General features: G+C 35.3%; 1 protein-coding gene across 33 annotated transcripts in view; it reads right to left on the bottom strand.

Annotated features, from left to right (window-relative positions):
• Nucleotides 1-23,802, bottom strand: part of BBX (BBX high mobility group box domain containing) — a 363,188-nt gene that overhangs the window by 280,199 nt on the left and 59,187 nt on the right. For 6 of the 33 annotated variants that reach the window (XM_069069765.1, XM_069069784.1, XM_069069762.1 and 3 more), the window contains one exon: nucleotides 13,179-13,232. The exons of the other annotated variants lie outside the window; for them this stretch is intronic. The gene's annotated coding sequence lies outside the window, so the exon portion shown is untranslated. The remainder of the gene's footprint in view (nucleotides 1-13,178; nucleotides 13,233-23,802) is intronic. 33 annotated transcript variants of the gene reach the window in all.

The following is a 23,802-nucleotide window of genomic DNA, read 5'->3' as shown; positions in this document are numbered from 1 at the left end:
AAGGGAAGTTCTGAACATGGGTGACTGGATGAATCATGCTGCCACTAAGAAATAGAGCTGTTAAAAGGAAGAAAGAGTGGGGTCTGGTGAAAAAATAATGAAGCTGGTTTTAGACATACTGAGTTTGAGGTGCTGGTGATTTAGAGATATCAAGTAGGTGGTTGGAGAGGCATATCTGGGATTCAAGAATGGAGATTTAAATTTGAGAGTCCTATTGTAGAAGGGATGGTTAAAAGCATGAAAGTCAACAAAACTCTCAAGGAGAGTCTGAATAGAGAAAAGATCAGCAAAACGGAACCTTGAGGAAACCCCACTTTAAAGGGTCAGGAGGGGAAAGAGGAAGGAGAATAGGAGTAGTCAGAGAGGTAAGAGGAAAACCAAGAGAATAATGTCTCCAAATCCAAAAGAAGGGAAAGTAGCTATAGGAAGGAATGTTCTCTGGCACAGTCCTTTATGGCTTATGTATAAGCGCTAAAATACACATGCAATGAACAGTGTAGCGTAATGGGCAGAAGAGTGGCCCAAAGTCAGAAAGATCTGAGTTTGAGTCTCAGCTCCAACATGCACTGGCTATGCTACCATAGGTGGGAAAATCATCTAACTTCTCAGTGGCTCAGGTAACTCTCTAATACTATAAATGGCTGAATAGTTGTCAATCGTTTATTGGTGGATGGAATTTTATCTTCCTATGGAAACCATGCCAGAAAGGAATATCTGAATGGACTGATAAACAATATTGATGATGAGTTTGTGGCAGCTGGAAGGTCAAGACAGAAAGAATGGTCCAATATATAACAAAATATTGACAGAAACACTTTTGTGGTAGTAAAAGAGCTAGAAACAAAGTGGGTGACTGTTAATTGCTAAATGGGTTAAATTGTGATATGTGAATACAATGGAATATTATTGTATAGTAAGCTATGAATAAAAAATCTAGAAGGGCATGGTATGAAGCTATCATAGAGCAAAGGAAGCTGAATCAAGAGAACAACACACACACACACATATATAATGACTACAATTATTTCAATTGAAAACAAGATTAAAATACATCAAAATTCAAATTATGAATGCAAAGACCAATTGATCCTAAAGGACCAAAACTAATGAGATACTTTTTCCCTCCTAGTAGAAAAGTGGCAGGCTACTGGTGTAGAATGGTGGGTATACTATCAAATTCAGTGGGTGTAACTATTTTACTTAAGTGATTACCTTCATTAAAAAAAGAACTGTGAGAGGAGAGGAGTATATTATGAAAGACAGTGTAAAAAATAAAAAGTACTAATAAAGTCATTTTTTTAAAAACCATCAAAGTTTTTCTTGTTTTGGGGCATTGGTCAAAGTTCATTTCTCTCTTACAGTAGAGCTCAAAACTTAAAAATATAATTAGCCCTCAAATCACAAGAACAACCAACAGGGTAGGTTTAGTCCAGTAGCCAGAAGTATATCTTAAAAGCTAATAAATGATAGGCCCGTACACCGTATGGATGTATTCAGAATCTATCCTGAAGAGCATTAACCCTTAGGAAATTGGCCAGTTCCCAGGAGTGGATAATGCCTGGAAACTGGCTGTATTCCCAGTGGTGTTAGGAAGAAAAGGTCAAAGAAGGTCAATAACTAAGTTTCCAGCAATGTCAGGACACAGTGAGTTGTGACTTTGCCTCAGCTCACACAGCCTTTTCTGCTACTGATGATTGGGGTCTCTGACCTAGCACTCCAAAGCAACCCAATTCCCATTATCTGTCCTTAACCCAAGTACCAGGTCAGCAGTGCATGGCAAATAATGAGTTAGGAAGAGAAGAAACTGAGAGACAGAGTGGGAGGACAGAACAACATGGCCAGAAAACGGATGAGAAGTCACTGACTTAAGCTATGTGGACTCTAGATGTCCAAACACATGCCATTATAGGGGCTAACATAATGTGAAGATTTAAGTAACTATGGCTCAGAAACCAAAATTCTTTGCATTCTTGTTCTATCTTTAATATATTTTAAGATGTATATGACTTACTATGAGATTTCTAAAATGATCAGAGTGAAATCAGATTCAGCACTACTAACAAAGGACACAATGTAGAGATTTTTTTTTTAAATGAAAATGTTTAAAATATTATAATGGGTATCTTTTATGAGGTATTTTACACATATATGAAGAATCACAGTTAAACTATGGGCATAGGGGAAACTGAAGGACTAAGATTTATACAAATGATAAAGCTACATTACTGATGCCTAAATAGTGATAGGAGGTAAAGGAAATAGAAAGATAAAAAAAATTCACCAATATTAACAGAACATGAAACACCACTTCCAGTCAACTCTGAAAAGTAGGCTTAAAAATATTATTTTTGTTTTTCAAATCAGAAAGTGATCTGAGTATCAGTTGAAAATAAACTAATCTTACTTTACTTCCTAACATACAGTATCTGAGTAATTTCAATATAATGCAGATGTCAGTCCAAGAATAAAGGCAAAAACGTTCAAAGAGACATAAGAAAATTTTGAATTGTTAATATCATTGGACCAACAGTCAAACCTTTGCTGTCCTTTCCAATATTCACAGGGCAAATTGTGACCCCAATTTCTTTTCTGAAATAAGGATATTTTTAAAAAAATGTCCCTGACAGTTACTGCCCAGAAACAAGATGACACTATCAGGTTTCATGATCCTATGGCTGAAAATCCTCTGGAGACTATGCCGGAAAGGAATGTTTGAATGGATTGATAAACAGTATTGATGAGTTTGTGGCAGCTAGGAAGACTAAAATAGGTGGTCATGTCTTCAACCATTGTATTTTAGCATTTGAACACTTACCTTGGGCACCAGATAACTAGATCTTTATTTCTCAATGTTTGGATGACGCCCAAACATTTAACCAAGTCAAGAAAAAAAAAAAAGACACAAGAGAGTAGATTTTGTTTGTTGTTGTTCAGCCATATCAGACTCTTTGTGACCCATTTGGGGTTTTCTTGGCAAAGATACTAGAGTGGTTTGCCATTTCCTTCTCTAGCTCACTTTACAAGGGAAGAAACTGACAAACAGGGTTAAGTGACTTGTCCAGGATCACACAGCTTAGTAAGTGTCTGAGAAAGGATTTAAACTCAGTTCTTCCTGATTCCAGGGCTGGAATTCTATCCACTGCACCACCTAGCTGCCCTAAAAGAACTGATACAAAGGAACTAAAAGGAGAAGGAGTTAGTAAATTATATAGGAAGAGGGGTTAGAATGATGATTTCATTTGGCCTAGGGAACTCCCAGGTCAGGAAGCCCTCTCTACCACTCTGAAATTTTATTTTCTTAAATTTAAAAAAAAACACCTTAAATAAAGTTTTATTGTATTTAAAAAATGCAAAAATTAGTCTTAATTTGCAGGCCATACAAAAACAGGGGGTAAAAAGGTTTTGGTTCCCTTGGATGCCAATCCTGGTCTAGCCTGTGATAAATCCTAGCCCAACTTCAAGACCAAAATCAAGCTGAAAGAGTACCAAGCAGTGTCAGGAAAGCTTGAGCTTGGATCTCAGATTTGCCAATTAGATTTAGTAAGCACAAGGAGGCCACCTTGCTGGCATTTTTCACATACTTCTCTGCTAAGACCTGCTCTTCTTTTTTTTTTCATTTTGGAGGGGGGAAGGCAGGGCAGTTGGGATTAAGTGGCTTGCCCAAGATCACACAGCTAGTAAGTGTTAAGTGTCTGAGGCCAGATTTGAACTCAGGTCCTCCTGACTCCAAGGCTGGTGATCTATTCACTGTGCCAACTTAGCCACCTCTAATACCTGCTCTTCTTCCCTCATTAAGATTTGGAATTTAAGAATATTTCCAAGCATCAAGTTGTGTCAATTGATGAAGTACATATATTTTTTTAATCCATAAGGCAAAAAAAAAAATGGAGACAGGATTAAAAAATTATTTCAAAGTAAAATTATTATTATTATTATTTTACTGCACTACTTCTTCTAGTATCAAGAACCCACAACTATGACAATGATTTCTATTTAGTCACTTATGTTTCCCTTTAGTCTATGTCAGAGGTGGAGAACCCACAGCCTTAAGACCACATGTGGCCCTCCAAGTCCTCAAGTGCAACCTTTTGATTGAATCCAAACTTCACAGAACAAATCCCCTTAATAAAAGGCTTTGTTCTATAAAACTTGAACTCAGTCAAAAGGTCACACCCAAGGACCTAGAAGACCACATGTGGCCTTGAGGATGGAGGTTCCCCACCCTTGGTCTATGTTCTTCTCACTCCACTTTCGCCATCCCTGTTTCCCATCCCTAAGACCCTGCACCAAACACGTTAAATGCTGCAAATCTTCACCATGCTTCTCCCTGTCCCCTAGAACCCAACAAATCCAGTGTCCCATCCTGATAAGGTTTTTCAATGCCCCCCACCCTCCCTACACACTATGCCCAGTCATGACTGTTCATGCTACTGTCCTGCCATAAGGCTCTTTTCCCTCAACTCCATCCATTTAAATCTTAAACATCTTAGAAAATCAAGCTCATGTTCCAAGCTCATACAGGCAGCAATTTAAAAACAACAACAAACAAACCAGAATTTGAATAGAGGGCCTCTTACTCCAAAATCAGTGTTCTTTCCCCTACACCTCATTGCCTATGGATATAGTAGTCTAGTTCGAACACTACTGGGTCAATCATTTTATTTGAACATTACTTTTCTCATCAATAAAATGAGAATAATAATACTTACACTACCTTCCTCATAAGGGATGTTGTAAAGAAAGTGCTTTGTAAACCTGAAAACATTACATAAATGTGAATTATTAGTATATAGTGTTAAAAGAATTAACTAACCCATGACCTCCCAGTTCAACAAGGTCATTTGATAATGATTCTTCCCCCAAACTCCTAGTTTGCAGCCTTCCTCTATGACATAATTTTAGGGCAGCAAAGAATTATTTTATAAGTAGAATTTTTCTTCTGTAAGATAACCTGATATTTTTCACAAGTTTCCACTTTTTTTGTTATAAGCAAAATTTTATGAAGTCATTAATTTTTATGAATTTCGATTTCCAAAATAGAGACTAAAAGTCTATGGAATCATGGTTATGTACTACGAAATGAGGATATCCGATAAGTGATCTCTAAGGCTCCTTTCAGCATTAAATTTTTATGGTCCTGTGAACACACTTCCTAAATATTTTGCTTCTCGTTAGCTACACTAGGAGCAACACTTTATGGGTAGCTAGGTAGCATGGTGAATAGATCATCTGGGCCTGGAAGTCAAGAAGACTCCTCTTCCTGAGTTCAAATCTGGCCTCATAAACTTATTTAACTATGACCTTGGGCAAGTCATTTAATCCTGTTTGCCTCAGTTTCCTTCTCTGTAAAATGAGATGAAGAAGATAATGGCAACCACTCCAGGATCTTTGCCAAGAAAACCCCAGGTAGGGTCACAAAGACTAGTACCTGAGATCAAGTCTGACACATCTTGGCTACAAGATGTTGAGCAAATCATTTATCTTTTCCAGCCACCCACTGAGGCTAGAGGTCATAGAGAAGGTGCCAGCCTGCATTGGTAAAGAGCGCTTCCTTATCCCTCAATGAAATCACCGGTCCCTGTCTCTGCTAACATTAATAGTATTGTGCTGTTGTTGAGCTATGTTGCAATTTCAGAAATCTTTGTTTCTGGCTAATCTTCAACTGTCTGCAGCTCCTAAAACCTTAGCTTTAATTTTCTCCTCCCTCCAGCTTCTCTGGTCAAGCATGTTAGTTGCTAAGCCATCAATAAACACTTAGGCAAGGAAAAGGGCCACTAATTAAAGAAATCAAGTGGGTGAATCTTTCTGTAATTTGAATTATCACACTTGTATTTGTTTCATAAGTTGAGATTTTGAACAGTGTATGGAGTTTTTTAAGTGAAACTACTTATATAATAATGTTTTACTGCTGAACTCCAAAAAAAATATATAAAAACTTTGACCTCTACTATTTCATAAAAACCTCTAAAAGTTATAAAGGAAATCTGTCCCCTAGCAACAAAGCTGGAACGCAGAAAAATGTGCTGGATGGAAAATGGCCTCAAAGACAAGAGAACGCGGGTTCAAGTCCCAGCTCTGACACATACTGGCTCTATGACTCTGGATAAGTCGTTAGGGTTAGCTCGGCTGCACCACAGGGCAGAGAACTCTGGGGCTGTGACCCCTGCCAAGTCTCTTAACATTTCTCAGCCTCATAGCACCTACCTCACAAGGTTATGGTAAGAAGGAAATGAGATGGTATTTGTAAAGTCTTTAGCCAGTGCCTGGCAAATAGTAGACATTTTTTTTTTAATGCCATCATTCTCAGTGCTCTAGGCAATCCTCAAAGATAAGTTACAGAAAAGATTAGTATCTACCTGTTTTGGTGGAGGAAGCTCCCTTACCCCAGAACCCCTATACCATAAAAATTACAGGTCTAAATTCACAAAGTGAAATTAAATCTGAGACTTCTGAATGCCATTAAGCTTGACGGTTACTGACCTCTTTTGTTCAGTATTTTTAAATGTGAGTACATTCATGTGCACATGTGATTCATTCCCCTTATATTACACAAAATTTTAGCTGAGAAATGTGATTTCATTGGCATAAGGAAATTCCTCAGCCAATGCAGATTGAATAGCAATAATAATTAGCATCTATATAATATCTACTATATGCCAGGAGCTGTGCTAAAGACTTCACAAATGTTATCTCATTTGAGATTCATAAAAAATCTTGTGAGATAGGTGCTATAATTCTCTTCATTTTATAGTGGAAGAAAGTAAAGCAGATGGAGGTTAAATGACTTGCCCAAAGTCACACAGGTAATAAATATCTAAGGATGGATTCGAATTCAGGTCTTTTCTATTCCAGGCCCATTCAGACTGTTTTTAGATTGTAGTTGTACAAACACCCCCAGCATAGATGTCTTTAAAAATGGACTGATACCTCCTTATTTTCTTCTATTAGGTGTGTGATTGGCTAGGGTTAGGTTTTAGACTTCTGATTACATTGGTAAAAGGATTCCTGTGTGAGGAGAGGAAGCTCCCTCCAATCAATGAAAATTGGTACATTCTCTGCAATTTATAGATTTAAGGGAGTCACCTACAGCCAAGTGAGCTGTCCAAAGTCCCAAAGCCAATTTGAGTGTGATGTTGCTTTATAAAGGGAAAAGGAGAAATAAAGAAATATTCACACATTAGAACTACTTATGCCTCATTCACATTATCGTTTAATGTAGTAGATAACAAAATAATTTTTATCAAGTTATCCTTCACCCAAAGGGCAAAGATTGCATGGTGGGAATAAATAAGTCACAATGAATTGCAAACAAAGAATTTTGAAATATAAGGGGTATTACCAAAAAAAGCATGATTGGAAAACAAAAAACAGAGATAAGAGAGGTCGGATAAATTACCAGTGGAAAACTTAAGAAGGTACCTGGGTAAGAGCTGCATGATCTAGGCTGCCTACGGATGGGTTAAATGTCTATGGATCCGTGTCACTGGAGGGAATACCCATGTTAATAAGATAGCAAATCCACTGAAACATAAAGATATGTTTCTATTCCCCAATTGATAAATGGTCAATGGATATGAACAGGCAGTTTTCGGAGAAAGAAATTAAAGCTATCTATAAGCACATGAAGAAATGCTCTAATTCACTATTGATTAGAGAAATGCAAATCAAAACAACTCTGAGGTACCACATCTCACCAGTCAGATTGGCTAAGATGACAAAACAGGAAAATGACAAATGCTGGAGAGGATGTGGGCAAACTGGAACACTAATGCATTGTTGGTGGAGTTGTGAACTGATCCAGCCTTTCTGGAGAGCAATCTGGAATTATGCCCAAAGGGCTATAAATACTTTCATACCCTTTGATCCAGCAATACCACTCCTAGGGTTATACCCCAAAGAGATCATAGAAATGGGAGAAAGACCCATATGTACAAAAATGTTTATAGCAGCTCTTTTTGTTGTGGCAAAGAATTGGAAATTAAGGGGGTGCCCATCAATTGGGGAATGGCTGAACAAGTTGTGGTATATGCATGTTATGGAATACTATTGCGCCATAAGAAACGGGGAGCAGGCGGTCTTCATATTTACCTGGAGAGGCTTAAAAGAACTGATGCTGAGTGAGAAGAGTAGAACCAGGAGGAATTTGTACACAATTACAGACACAATGTATGTGTGATGACCAACTTTGATAGACTGGACTCTTCTCAACAATACAGGGATATAAGTCAATTCCAAAAGACGCATAATGGAGAGAAAAATGTGCATCCAGAGAAAGAACTAGAAAGAACTAAATTTATATCCAGGTGGAAGCAAAATACCTGATCTTTTTCGTTCTCTTATTTGATTTTATGTCCTCTTTACCATTTTTCATTCCAGCTGGTACAATCCATCCTTATAACCTGACCATTGTATAATGTGAAAGTATTTACAGATCCTATACTTGATAATAAGCCGCCATGGGGGGGAGGGGAGGAAGGGGGACAAAATGTGAAATTCAAGGAATTGTGGAATTGAATCCTGTAAACTAAAAGGAAACAAATTAATAAATTAAAGTTTATTTTTAAAAAAACTCAAAAAAAATAAAGATATGTTTCTAGAAATCAGAACTGTTGTTTTATGAAATCAATGACTTTCTATAACTGAAATTTATTTCAAATCAGACTATTTTTACTCCTATGATATAGCCATAAATTAGGATATGTGAATTTTCTGCCAGAGTTAACATCTCTACCTGTTTCCAACAGTCAACTTGATCTAGTATAAGTCAAAAAAAGTTGTAAAGCAATTACCTTAAGACTCTTAAGCTACAAGATATACATATAATACAAATGATTAAGAATTAATTTATTTAAAATTTTCTTGTTTCTCCAAAATTTCTTAAAACCAATTTATCATGTATGTTATGCTATAATTATAAAGCGCTTAGCAAAGTGCTTGGCACATAGAAAGCACTTTATAAATGTTAGCTATCATTACAGTTTACATTAGACATCAAAAAACTGTAATTACAAGCAGTATTATTTCTTTATCTTTAAGGAGTTTAAATAAATCTCTAAAGTTATGTTCTGCTCCAGAAGTCTGCAGTTTAAAGATATAAATATATTGAAAGAACTGTGTCTTAAAGAACACGACCCATTAAAATGTAGCTTTAAACATGGAAATAAAAAAAAAATCTCCAACTACCTAAACAGCTGTAACAAAGCTCATGAATTGAAAACTACAAGGCAGGTCATCAGCACCTGAATCAGAACAAATTGACTCATATTTTATTCAATAAGTGGGGTATATGGATTCATAGGTCACAATGGATTAAAAGCAACAAATTGGAAGGTAAGAGAAATATTAAGGCCAAGAAACTCACAGTGAGTAGTGTCAACTTAAATCAAAGAAGAGACAGAAAAACTATACAAAGGAGATCTAGGAAATAAAAGTAACCAATCTTGTGCCATTTATTTCTAGGGCAAATAACCCTACACATATTACAAGATACAAGTACACTAACTGAGGTTTATGATGCTGACATTTAATTTAAAAAGTTAAGGAAATTTACTGTTAAGAAAGCATATAAGTGTGTAAGATATTACAGAAAGATTTCTATCAAATACAGTATAGATAGAAAAATTCTATTTTTTTTTTAAGCAATCGGGGTTAAGTAACTTGCTCAAAGTTACACGGCCAGCTGTTTCTGGGTGGGTGCTAAGTGTCTGAGCCCGGATTTGATCCCCAGGTCATCCCGACACTGGAGCTGCTATGCTACCTGGCCACCCCGAAAAATTCTATTTTTTTAACCAGGTATCTGAAAAATGCCATAAACTAGACCATTTCATTAGTATAGTAAAAAAAAAATACGTTTATTATATATACCATTGATTTTAATATACAATAATAAAATATTTAATAAATAGATTAAGAAGTAACTATTTTCTACATAGACAATTGAAAAAAATTAGGACAAGGCACACCATTTTTTACTGATGTTTGGTTTCTAAAGGAATCCTATAATTAGAATACACAGTTTAGAATTTTTATGGATATGAGTTATGGTATATGACTACTTAATTGATATTATTCCCATCCTCTACAAAAGACAAAAACTCTTATCAATGACTGTTAAAATAGTCAATATTTTGACTATTTATATACTCAATAAAAACAATAAACTCTCTAGGCCTTTAAAAAAATCAATTACCTAAATACATTGAGCTTTGTAAACACTGACTATATCTTGTGGAATTAAATCAGATATAAGGCACATTTACCCTGGAAACCACTTAAGTTGAAAGCTGCCCATATTTTTACAAAATCATTTCTTCAGATTATTTGACATTTTTCTATTAAATCTTTTGATAATTACCCAAACATTTCTTTAATGAACTGCCAATGCTATCACTTCATTGAAAAGAAAACTTTCCAGGGTAGGTAGGTGGCAAAGTGAATAGGGCATTAGCCCTAGAGTCAGGAGGACCTGAGTTCAAATATGGCCTCAGACACTTAACACTTATTAGCCGTGTGACCTTGGGGAAGTCACTTAATCCCACTGCCCTGCAAAAGATAAAAGCAAAAACAAAGAAAACTTTCCAAAATACAACAAGTAATAAAAGTCTTAATGCAGTTTTAAGTTTTCTGCTCATTAAGCTTAAAATTGCACTAAGACTCTATACCTTTGTATTTAAATATGTCTAGATCAGTGGTTCTCAAAGCCTGGTCCCTGAGATCCTTTTAGGGTATCACTGAAGTGAAAACTATTGCTATAATAATACTAAGACTTTTTAATTTCTAATATGGTAAATGTTGATATATATAACCCACATAAGCAAAAGTTCTGGGGGATAGGCAGGGGCAATGATTTTTAAAAGTTTAAAGAGATCTAGAGACCAAAAAGTTTGGAAATCACTGGTCTAGGTGAGTAGTGTCAAATAGAAACAGATTTCTGCAGGCTGCATATTGCCTGAGAAAACCACAAATTAACATCATCTCTATAGTATTGTTTTTTTTTTATTTATTTTGTTAACCATTTCTCAGTTACATTTTAATCTGGCTGAGGTACACTCTGGGCCACAAATTTGACACCTCTGGTCTAGATAATCAAAACAAAAAGTTCCAAATCTGAAAAATTTGTCAGAGAATATTTTACATGAGAAATAGTGGTTTTAGGACATTTTTATACTTCTGATATTTCAGAGATGTATAACTTCATATGGGCAAATTTCCACCAATGCAGAATATAATCTGGGATTATTCATGTAGAACAAAGAATATTGAATTTGGAGTAAGGAAGCCTGTTTGAATCCCAAAACCTCTACCCAAAACTTGGGCAAGTTACGTATGACTTTCTGGTCCTCATTTTTTCCACCTATCAAATGAAAAGACTGAATTAAATGACCAAAAGACCCTTTCTAGTACTAAATCCTATGATCCTTCTATACCTCAAGGGAATGTTTCTCTTGAATTATTGTAGCCAAAAAATTCTACGGAGACTTCTATTATCAAGGCTAATTATACCTTTAAGGTAAAGATTGTGTTCTCATGTATAATTGATATCATATTGCTTGCCTTCTCACTAGGGAGGAGAGGAGTAGGAGGGAAGGAGGAAAAGAATTTAGACCTCAAAAAAAATTTTTAAATAAAAAAATTTTTTATAGGTTGTGGTCTGAGATAAATTACTAGCACACAAATGGCACACAGGTATCATTTTAGAGAAATTGTATTTTACACAAGGATAAGGTAGCACAAATCAAACGTTGCATTTTCTTATAATCAGAATCAGAGAAGTGATCATTTACTGCACAAGTATATTTTTAGCTATATAGAGAACTGTGCTGGGTTCTTAAAGTGACACTAAAGAATTCTAAATGTGATTCTTTTCTCATGGAAACTTATAATCTAATTGAAGCCTTTTCCAAACTTACTTCATTCTCTTGCCTTCCCTTTATTCATTATTTCCTATTTATCCTGCATACAGCTTGCTCAGTATATATTTATTAGCATTAGATTAATCTTAATTACTTATAATCCACTAGACTGTAAATACCTTGAGGACAGGGACTGTTTTTCGCTTCTTTTTTGTATCTCTAGAGTTCAGCATAATGCCTGAGATACAGCAGGTGCTTTAATAAATCTTTACTGATTAATTATTTGAGTGGGTACAATATAAACATCAAGGCGGATTTAGCAAAAACAAAAATCCTCTACACAATCTCCAAGGCTACAGTCCCTAAAACCTTTTCATCTTCTTGGTAGGCCAACCAAAATCTGTCATTCACTAGCTTAGTCCCTGACAACCCAAGGTCAACTCCACATTACAGAGTATTTCTCTAGATCTAAATGCAGATGGTAGAGAAGAGGAAAACAAAAAATAAACAAACAAAAAAATCCCTACTTTAATCTTCAATTGATCTTGCATATATGTTGTTTGTCCACAGTTTGCATGTTGAAAGTAGGGATGCTTTTTGCCTATCTCTCTATAGGTTCTCTAGCTCAGTGGATAGACCCTTGGGTATGGAATCAGGAAGACTCATCTTCCTCAATTCAAATCTGGCCTCAGACTCTTACTAGCTGTGTGACTCTGGGCAAGTTACTTAAATCTTTTTTGCCTCAGTGTCCTCAGCTGCATGATGAGCAGGAAAGAAATGGAAAACCACTCCGATACCTTCACCAAGAAAATTTCAGATGGGGTCACATATTTGAACAACAACACATGGCCTCTGTATACTCAGAGCTTAGCAGAGTCAGTGCCTGTCACACAGTAGGCAATTAATAAATGCCTGTTGGACTAATTGACTGATAGGACTTTCTGATTTCTTTCAAGATTCAACTCAAGCATCATCTTTATGCGTCAGACTTTTCTGGTCCCCCCAGTTGTTGGTGACTCCTCCTCAAGGTACAACATGCTGTCTCCCTCGTCAGCATAGACGCTCCTTCATGATGACCTAGACTGTTCTGCTTGTGTTTATACATCCCCAGGACCTACTACAGGTGCTTCACACAGTGGCAGTTCCTTAAAGAATGTTTACTGACAAAGTTTGCCAGTATACACGTATTCACACTAAGAATCATGGTATGATAGAACATGGAGTTAAATGGGCCATAAGAAATCATTTGGTCTGAAATTCTCATTTTGCAAATAATGAAACTGAGGATGATGTGAAACGTTAAGTGTCTTCTCTAAAGCTACATACCTGGTTAGTGGCAAAAATGATACTAGAATTCAGGTCTCAAGCATGGCTTACACCCTGAAAGAGTTAATATATGATAGATCTTAAATTTCCAATTGTCTTAAGTTTTTAAATTTATTTTAAACAAATACAAAAGAAGAAAAGAAAAAAATTGCTATGTACACAGCAGAACATAAGACAGGATTCCATATAAAGCAATAAATTTTCATTTCAAGAAAAGCTATATATTAAATACTACACATTGTTTTCAAAGCTGGGCAGCTTCTCTTTGCTTCCTTGTACGTTTTCTTTTGGTTCTCTACTGTTCACTTTTTGCTTATTTTTCCCCCTCCCCAAGAAGACAAAATTAAGTGTGGGAAAAAAAGTGTGGAAATATTATATACACACACAGATATCTATAAACATGCACATATATACACATATGTACTTATACACATACGTGTAAGATCATACTATGCTTATTTCCACTTGTCATCTATATCTCTGAAAGTGAATAGCATCTTCCTTCCTAAATCCAAGTCTTTCCATGTTTTTCTAAATCAACCAGTTCATCATTCCCTGCACCACAGCAATCTTCCAAACCAATCACATTCTATCTGAGAGATTGTCTATGAAAGTTTATCCTCCCCCCCCCCCCGCAATTTCTGCATTTCTTCTATTCTTGGCTGCATAGGTTTTAATTATACAAGAAAATTTGAATTTAAAATAATCAAAATTATACATTTTACATTTCAACAATGCTCTCACCTTATAATATGGTTTCAAGTCATCCAATATAGTCTTAAAATGTTTAAAGAATAATGACAATAAATTATCATTTTGAAGAGAGCAATTTACAATAAAAACTTATATGAAGATAGCATAGGCATCCTATATCCTAAGATAACCCCTTACCAAATTACTGATAAGCTCTTCCATTTTTGGAAAATCCACATTTGTACAGTAAGATTAATAACAATCTTATGAGGATATTTTCTATAAACTGTATAAACATTAATGATTAACCATTAGTCATCATGTGCAGCTAGAGGGAAGAGTGGATAGAGCTGGTTACTGAGTTATGAAGGCCTGTATGCAAATACAGGAAGGCCTGAGTTCAAATCTTGCCTCAGGCATTTATCAGTTACAAGACCCTAGATTATCTTTACTGAGGCTCAGTTTTCTCATTTGTAAAATAGAGATAAAGAATAGCACTTATCCCACAGGGTGGTTAAGAGGATAAAACCAGATACCATACTTAAAGCACTTTGTTAACCCTAATGAGCTACAGAAATTAACAATTCTTAACAAGTCAGGAAAGGCAATTGCTGATAATTCTGCTGACCTCCATTGTTGTTGTTAATTCAGCCTTAATGAATCTACTATGCCCCCTCAACTAGACTAGAAACTCCTAGGCGGCAAGACTCACATCTGTAATTCCTGGAGGACTAAGGGGCTTTTTAGTTTGGTTTGGTTTTTTGGCAAGGCAATCGGGGTTAAGTGACCTGGGCAGGATCACACTGCTAAAAAGTGTCAAATGTCCGACGCAGATCTGCACTCAAGTCCTCCTAACTCCAGGGCCCATGCTCTATACACTGTGCCACATCTCAAATCCTTTAGTATCACTTCTGGAACCAAGCACCATTCTAGATATACATATTTGTAGAATAAATGAACAATCAGACAGGTATTAACACTAGGGAAAAAACAAAACAAGATTTGATGAGCTTAGTTTCCTTGTTTGAAATTCAAGGTTTATAAAATGACAACACTTATGAAATGACACATGAAGGTTATAAATAATTTGTATCAGAATACAACCTTAAACATAACAGGTAATTAGCTTAGACAATTGAAGGCTACCGAGAAACACAATTAATTAACTAATTAAATGTTACTTGCCATGGGTATTATATAAAGTATGACCACCTCTTCAGAAAATAAATTCTATACACACATTCTGAACTCCTTGAGAGTAGGAATTGCCTAATGTTTTTCTTTGTTTCCCCAACGCTTGGTACCATTTGTGGCACATAGTAGGCATTTAATATATGCTTACTGCAGTTAGACAGCACCAGTGGATAGTGCTGGGCCCTGGAGTCAGGAAGACTCATCTTTCTGAGTTCAAATCCAGTCTCAGACACTTAGTAACTGTGTGATCCAGGGCAAGTCTCTTCACCCTGTTTGCCTCAGTTTCCTCATCTATAAAATGAGCTAGAAAAGGAAATGGCCAAACCATTTCAGTACCTTTGCCAAGAAAATCCTAAATGGGGTCATGAAGAGTTGGGCACAGCTGAATAACACTAAGTGACTGACTTTATTATCAGAAGGATGTTAAATTAGGATTTTGTTTTTCAGACAACCCAATAGTTTAGTCATTAAATGTCTTCCAAATCTACTATGATTTTTTTTATGGAGTACATATTCAAATAATTATAAGGGGGAAAATTACATAAGTTAGTTCTAGACTTAGAAATAGGTAGATTATGTATCATCCATATTTAACTATTGGTGAGTATAATTTTAGCTTTCCTTAAATTCATAGATTCACTAAAAATTCAGAAAACATTAAATCTGCATCTTTGTACAATTGTTCAAAATTATTTAAAATGAACCACTCCATATTCCAAAAACTATAGGGTCTCTTTGATTCATGATGAGCATCACCAAATCCTGAGTTTGAGTACTGCCTCTTGACAAATGCAGGCTATGTGACTGTCACTTATCACTTAATCTGTGAGTGAAAGATGTCACATGCCATACTGGTTCAAATCTGGACTTCGGAGTAGGAAGCACATGAATTGAAATCCTGTCTCTTGGGGAGGCTAGGTGGCATAGAGTACCAGCCCTGGAGTCAGGAGGACCTTAGTTCAAATCCAGACTCCCTCACTCTTACTAGCAGTGTTCTGGGACAGGTTTCTTAACCCAATGGTGTCAAACCTGAATAAAAATGGATTGCTGTGGGATGTATATTGATTTAAATAACCACAAATTAAAGTTATTTATACTGTATTTTTATTTGTTTTGTTAAACATTGCCTAATTACATGTTAATTTATTACCCTGAGAAGTTTGGGGGACTATTTATTGCAGGTCTGAAATCTCTGACTTATGCTTCCTTCCTCAGTTTCCTCAACTGTAAAATGGAGCATAGTGTCTACTTCAAAGCATGGTTGTGAAGATCAAAGGAGATAATATTTGAAAAACTCTTATCACAGTGTCAGGCGCATAGTAAGTACGTAATAAATACCTATTGATAAAAAAGCAAAAAAATTAAAAAATAAAAATAAATGTCTATTTACTGATTAATTGAGCAGTCACTGATTTGAACCAGAAGGGAGTTTCTCTACTGGGAGTTCCTCACATCAATAAAGTTCCAAGTCCAACCAAAAAGAAAATACACTTTATATATATTCAAGTATATGTGCATATGCTTATATGCTACATTTTTATAAATACTAAATTCATCAACTTTCCTTGAATCACATTTGAGAATGAATTTTAGGCAGAAATCTAAAAATTATCCAAGTGCCTCTTCAACAAATATATTAGTTACCTTTAGCATCCAAGTCTTAAATAAAGAGACTTCTTACATTTTAAAGGAAATACAAAAAGTTTAATATGACTTTTCACACTAGCACTCTCTCATAGGAGAGAATATATGATCTTTTAGTAATTAAGGTAACTATATCAGTCATTATTATGGCAGGGATAAATAAAGCCAGGAATAACAATTAATTTTTCAAACTCTGAACATATGCTTCATGTCATAGCAAAAGCATAATTTTAACAATAAATGCAACCAAAAAGAGATTTTATATATGCATGTGTGTATGTGTATGTGTGTGTATATGTGTACATACTCACACATATAAATCTGCCATTGATAATTTATTTGTGTACTCCTGGAAATTTAGAATAAATTGTGGATTTCTTTTTACAACTTAGAATTCTATAATACATATCTTTCACTAATGAGATATTAAAAATTTATGAAGTCAGACTAATCAGACTATATTTGTAAAATAACTGCTTTAAAAAACTGGGCAAGATTTTTCAAGGTCTTTTTTATCAAACACACCTGAAAACCTGTACATAATAGCATTTTCTTCTTTTTAACTAGTTTTCCTGTCTTTAGATTAGTCACCTTTGTAAGTGAATTCTATAGTTAAATGGTGATGATAATTAAAAAAAACACTGCCATGAATTTATAATCCAATTATTAAATTAACTTAATTCTTCTAAGACCAATTTAATTTACAACTTACAAAGTAATTGTCACATCTTATTAGAATTCCAGAATATAGATTTTTTTAAAAAATAAAATAATTCTAAAGAAAATGTGGTAGAAATAAAAATATATTGTTTAACATATGATTTCTATTCTACATATTTTTTATAATGTCTATTTCTCTATTAAATATTCTGACAGTATTCAGGCATTCTCACAAAATGATGTGGTCAGACATCTGACTAAAAACAAAAGTGAGAATTGCCCAGACGTGCTGTACAAGCCAAATGGGAAAAGAACAAACTGCATAAATATTAAAGATTACATTTCCTAATTTCTATCCTACAATAATCAAAGAAGCTATGATAATGAGTTGTGTTCTCATATAAAAAAATAACCCCCCCAAATAATTAAAACAAGTCTGCAAGAGCTAAATTTAAGTAAAGCAAAATATCCATCAAGATTTAAAAATATTTGACATACTGAGTATACCTTTCCAATATTTGTTTCTTAAGTTATAAGACATTTTTATTCCACTGTGTGTTTAAGCGTGAAATATTTTACAGGCATGCACAACCATTCAATTCCAACTCTGTAAATAAAAGCACCTATTTTCCCCCTCATAACCCCTCAGAGGACAAATCCCAGTGCATGGTGTAAATCTGTCCTACCCGCCCCCCCCCCCCCCCCCCCAAGCCTTATCAACTCGATTTACATTCTAGAGAAAACTGCTAAACTCAATTTTGATTGCAATGATAAAAAAAAATTAGATCTTAGAGAAGGAATAAGGTATCTCTCTCTAGGGAATAATATGCAAAACTGAGAAACTGAGTAAAACACAAAATAGACATCAGACATTCAAGGTATTTCCCTAATTCCCCACAGTCTCTCTTCTCTTTAGAAATCACCTACCCTAAAGAATTAAGATCACTCAAGTTGCCTCTCCAAGAGTTTGTAAGCTTCTGACAGAAAATGATCAGAGAAAAATTAGTTTTACTAATTATTATTATGATAATAGTATATTGGGGGAGGGGAAGAGAAGTGGTCAGCAGACCAGCTTTTGCAAAACCTGACTTAGGGAAACCTGATAGTTCACATGTACTCACCAACCAACACTTCTTATGCCAAAATCTTCACTACTGACCCTAACTGTGTAGGTGCCATCTGCAAAGGCCATCCTTTGCCCTTAAAAATCTCTGACTCGGCTGAATTTCAGTACATAAACATAGGGGGTACAAAGAAGATGAATCTGGTCTCTGTGGCTTTACCTGCTCTGCTCATTTCCCCCTGAGAATGTGGGTCAATCACATTCTCTGCTTTTGCTTCAGAAGAGAAGTATTCTACTTCTACAAGAAGTTGCTGACCTCCTTCTTCCCTGCAAGTGGTGCCATGAGGAGAAGTAAAAGGATTTTCCCTAAAAAATATTCTCTGAGCTCTCTTCCTTTTCCTACAGTACATAGTGGGAGGAGGGAATGCAGTAGAACAAAGCTCTGGGTTTCTAGAAGAGAAGAACAAGAAATGCAGATGTTCCTATGCTAGAACAATATTGATACTAAACTTGGCTATCAAATGTATAATCCTAAACTACACCACTAAGCAGAGTAAGAAAAGGTTTCTTGCAAGTAAGTGATGGAGAACCATAGCACAACATGGGCCAGACTTAAAAATCATAGTACCTAGGTTTGAATTTCAGATCTTCCACTTAACTACTTGTGTGACCTTGGACAGGTGACTTAGCCTCTCTGGGCCTCAGTTTATTCACCTGTAAAATCTGGAGGTTAACGAGATGGCCTTTAAGGTCTTGTGTAGTTCTAGACCTTTGATTCTATTTATCTTGTGCTTCTAATTAGACACAGAAATCTAGTTTCTGGAATCAAATCGGACTATTGATCTGGACAGAATACAAGAAGGCAATACATCCTATCCTTAATGACTTTAAAAGCAATTTTGTATTCCTTTCAGATAGCACCCTTATAATTCCAGAGGACAGGAACATCTTCCTATCTGCATGTCTCTCCCCTTTGAAACAAATCTGATTCCTACAGTGGATCAGAAGCTACCAAAAACACCTGTGAAATCTGCCTCCCAGAGTTACTGTAGGGATCAAGATGGTGTAAAGCGCTTCATAAACCTTAAAGCATGATATAAATGCCCGTTTTTCTTCTTCTTCTTACTAGAAAGCCTGGTTGTTTTACATGACATTTAGAACTGATACAGAGCTTTCAGAACCACACAAGTAGATGGCAAAAATGTGTTCTCCTTAGAACTGAAAGTCAGAATAAATTCGCTTCACCAAAAAGCTTTACAAAAACTAAGGACGTTAAACAATGCAACGTTCAGACTGTCAGATCCATCCCCCTGCATGTTCAGGTGAGGTAACTCAGACTCAGAGGGTTCAAGAGACTTGCCCCCAGTTATACAGGGAGTGAATGGTGGAGATGGGATTTGAACAGATTTCCCGTGACTACAAATCCAAAGCCCTCTTTATCTCTTCATCAAGTTTAAAACCATAATTATCTGAGGCCAGATTTGAACTCAGAAAGATGAATCTCCCTGACTCCAGGCTTGGTCTCCATCCACTGTACCACCTAGTATTTCAGCACTAATCTATCATTTAATGCTCTGGTAAGTTCCTAAATGGTTATCAGGTTGCAAGAATGCTTATTTCCCTCAAAAAAGGTAAGTAATCTTTTACTACGTTGGATTACAAAATCTGGCTTAGCATAGGGAAAGACTCTTACATTTTTCTCATCACTTCTCACTCCATTGCCTATCCTAAGATTTCCTCATGTACTAATTAAACTAGGTCCTACCAAGACAAAAAGACATTGAGTTCAAGGCAGCAACAGGTTGTATTTCTGTTATCAAAGGACAACATAAGTAAATATTGAGAGCATCCAAAGACATGATGTACTTTTTTCAGATCTAGGAACTCATGAAGAACTTCTACTAAGAAAGGAAACATACATTAAGTATCAACTATGTACCAGGCACTATGCTAAGTGTATTATAAATGCTTTCTTATTTGAGCTGCACAACCAACCTGTGAGGTAGATGTCATTATTATCCCTATTTTATAGTCAAGGAAACTGAGGTTCAGTAACTTTCCCAGGATCACACTGAAAGTTGGGTGTCTGAGGTTGGATTTGAACTTGTCTTCCTGACTCAAGGTAGACCATGCTATCCACTCTACCACCAAGCTGCTTTATTCTAAGGTATGAGACCTACATAGAGGAATTGTTCTCATGACAGGAAACCATGGATCTTTATAACAGTAAAGTAAACAAATCTTAAAAAATACTTTAACAAAATAATGGAATTAAAAATTAGAAGTGGCGTCAAAATGATTTTTATAGATGGTGAAACTGAGGCAAAGTAAAAAAAAGGTTTAAGTCATTCATATGTTAGTTCTAAAAGTTTCCATTTAAAATTCTAGTGAGTATTTTTAAATTATGAAAATAAAGAGATAAGTTTCATTTCTTTATAATAAGAACACTTATTTGTGCTTTAATAAATGGTTAGATCATAGAACTACTTGTTTGGTATAACACTACTCTGTTATCAGGATGTAGGAAGTTTTTTTTAAGAAGATTTAAGAAGATAGGAAGGTGTAACAGGACCTTATATTCTAAACTAAATTTTTGTTCCTTTTATTTTTCAGTCCTTCAAGTTCTTCCTGTTCTTGGATGGCTATCATATAATGGAGATCAAGTATCTAGCCTCCTCCCAGCACCCCCCTCCTCGTCATTTCTGTCCTTAAAATTCTAAGTGTTTACATTTAGAAAAACTGTTCTTTTAATATTCATTCAAAAAATTCTTATGGTCCTCAGCTTGCTCTGTGCCCTTTATTTTAAATATCAAATATACATCATCATTCAATGAAGTGGTAACTGTAACAACAGAAATAACTTTGTAGTGCTTAAAGCACTATGTAAATTTCAGATAATCATAGATATAATCATAGCAATATTTCAGTCCTTATTATTTAAGTTCAAATGGAAACTGTTCTGGAACAGGTCACTATCCTGCTATTAATGCTTTATGTTTGATATTCTTACTATCATTGCCTAGGTAGATAAAATCACTGCTTTTTGTAAATGAATAAATATACTGAGATATAAACTCATCTTCAGTTGTGTCACTGAAAGCATCTTCCTATTTTCATGTGGTTTTGACTTTTTCCATCACATTTCTATATTCTGAAAGTTTTTTTTCCCTTCCTTACAGTTTAAAGATTTGGCATGAGGTTATCTATTTTTTTAATGTATTCTTTAATTGGTCTGACTCAATGTAGAATCTGATAATGCCTTGGTTCTAATACAGTTCATTTATTGATTTCTCAAGGATATTTTGGAGTCTCTATTTGTAATACAGGAATGTGTGCCCCATTAGTTTAGTTTCTGAAAGACACTGAACTTTGCAGAATTACTTTGGCCACCAGGTCTTGCTAAGTAGGCACTAAATTTTTGCAATCTACAGTGCTACATTGCACAGGTTCTACTGTTTCCTTACATAATCTGCATTGATCAGTAAATCATCCTTCCTTAAGGATAAAACCTTTCTGTAATTTCTGGTGATGATGACCTAGACCGGAATCACTGTTCCTGTAAACAAATCCCCATGACTCAGCCATTGGTTCAATTTTCTGTCATTAACATATTTAGTGTGCAGCTCCTGTGAATGCTGCCCATAGAGGGTCTTTTAATCTACTTTGGCATCTTGGTCACGTCATAAGCTCTCTCTGAAGGGGAACCACTTCCAGTAATATGCAGCCAATCCAGCAGCACCTAACCACTGCCAGTTTTTCCCATTACTTGGTAAGGGATGTGTCTGTCCTAAAAGCATTTCTTTAAAAAAAACTGTTTAACCTGGAAAGACTTACGTGAACTGATGCTGAGTGAAGTGAGCAGAACAGGAGAACACTGGACACAGTAACAGAAACATTGTGCAAGGTTCAACTATGATAGACTTAGCTCTTCTTAACAATACAATGATCCAAGACAATTCCAAAAGACTCATGATGGAAAATGCTATCCACATCCACAGAAAAAATTATGGAATCTGAATGTAGAGCAAAGTATATTATTTTCACTTTTGCTTTTTCTTTCTCGTGGTTTTCCCCTTTTGTTCTGATTCTTCTTTCACAACATGACTAATGTGGAAATGTTTAACATGATTGTACATGTATAATCTATATCAGCCTATATCAGATTGTTTGTTGTCTTGGGGAGGGAGGAGGAGGGAGAAGGAAGGAAGAAATGGAAAGACAAAAATTTGGAAAGTGTTAATTAATGTGTTTATTATTTATATAATGCTTTATCATTAAAAACACTTGCAAATACAGTTTTATCATTTGATACTCACAATAGGCTGTTGAAGGTAGGTAGTGCAAGTATTGTTACCCACATTTTATAGATAAAGAAATGAAACAAGCATTTATTAAGTATCTACTACGTGCTAAGCTTTATACTATGTGCTTTATGAATATTATCTCATTTGATCTTCATTAACAATCCTGGGAGGAAAGTGCTGTTATTATCCCCATTTTATGGATGAAGAAACTGAGGCCCATAGATTTACCTCACAGGGTTGGTATGAGTATTAAATGTGTTCATATTTGTAAAATGTGTTCTATACATATATATTTTTTAAAGTGACTTGTACACAGTCACAAAGTTAATACAATATCTGAGGCTAGATTGGAAATCTAGTCTTCTTAACTCCAGGTCCAAGGATCTATCTACCTTAACAGGCAACCAGAGTAGATAATGCTAGTAAATTTAAGACCATTATATACTTTTCACTACACCGTACTGTCTCTTAATAACTAGGATTATAAAGGATAATTTTTGAAATCCGTATATATCTGCCTTGTCATAGTATACATTCAAAGAAATGGACCTAACTTACACTGAGTGTTGGCCATGCAAACTGGCACGTACAATGAGTAGACTCTAATTGAACTGAGGCTATACGTAATTTAAGATTTCAATAAAATTGAAATTGTGACCCATCGTTGGCTGCTTGGTACTTTCTTAGCTGATGCATGTTAACTGCCATGAGATAGCCAACTCAGGTAAAGTTAAAGTTTTGGTAGCTGCTAAAATATGTGTGGCCTATTTTTGAAAAATTGTACAGTTTTGTTTCATAATGCAAATACAGTCAAAAGATACCAGCATAATTAGAAAATTCATATAAATGTATGTGTTGGAGAATAAAACATTATTTTATATTAACTATGCATGAACAACAGCCTGGAGAGTTGTAGAAAGCACGTGAAGTTTATTTTATACCAAACATCTGGAATGTTTTTAATTTTTGGAAGTAGCAAAAGGTTTTGATTAAAAAGTAGAATGGCTTGTCAGGGGTCCTGTGTGTGTGTGTGTGTGTGTGTGTGTGTGTGTGTGTGTGTGTGTGT

Source organism: Petaurus breviceps, unplaced genomic scaffold (genome assembly GCF_028583685.1).
Source record: "Petaurus breviceps papuanus isolate PSGF00001 unplaced genomic scaffold, PetGlider_PUasm1.0 90792, whole genome shotgun sequence".
Classification (NCBI taxonomy): domain Eukaryota; kingdom Metazoa; phylum Chordata; class Mammalia; order Diprotodontia; family Petauridae; genus Petaurus; species Petaurus breviceps.
This window is presented reverse-complemented; position numbering and strand designations above follow the sequence as displayed.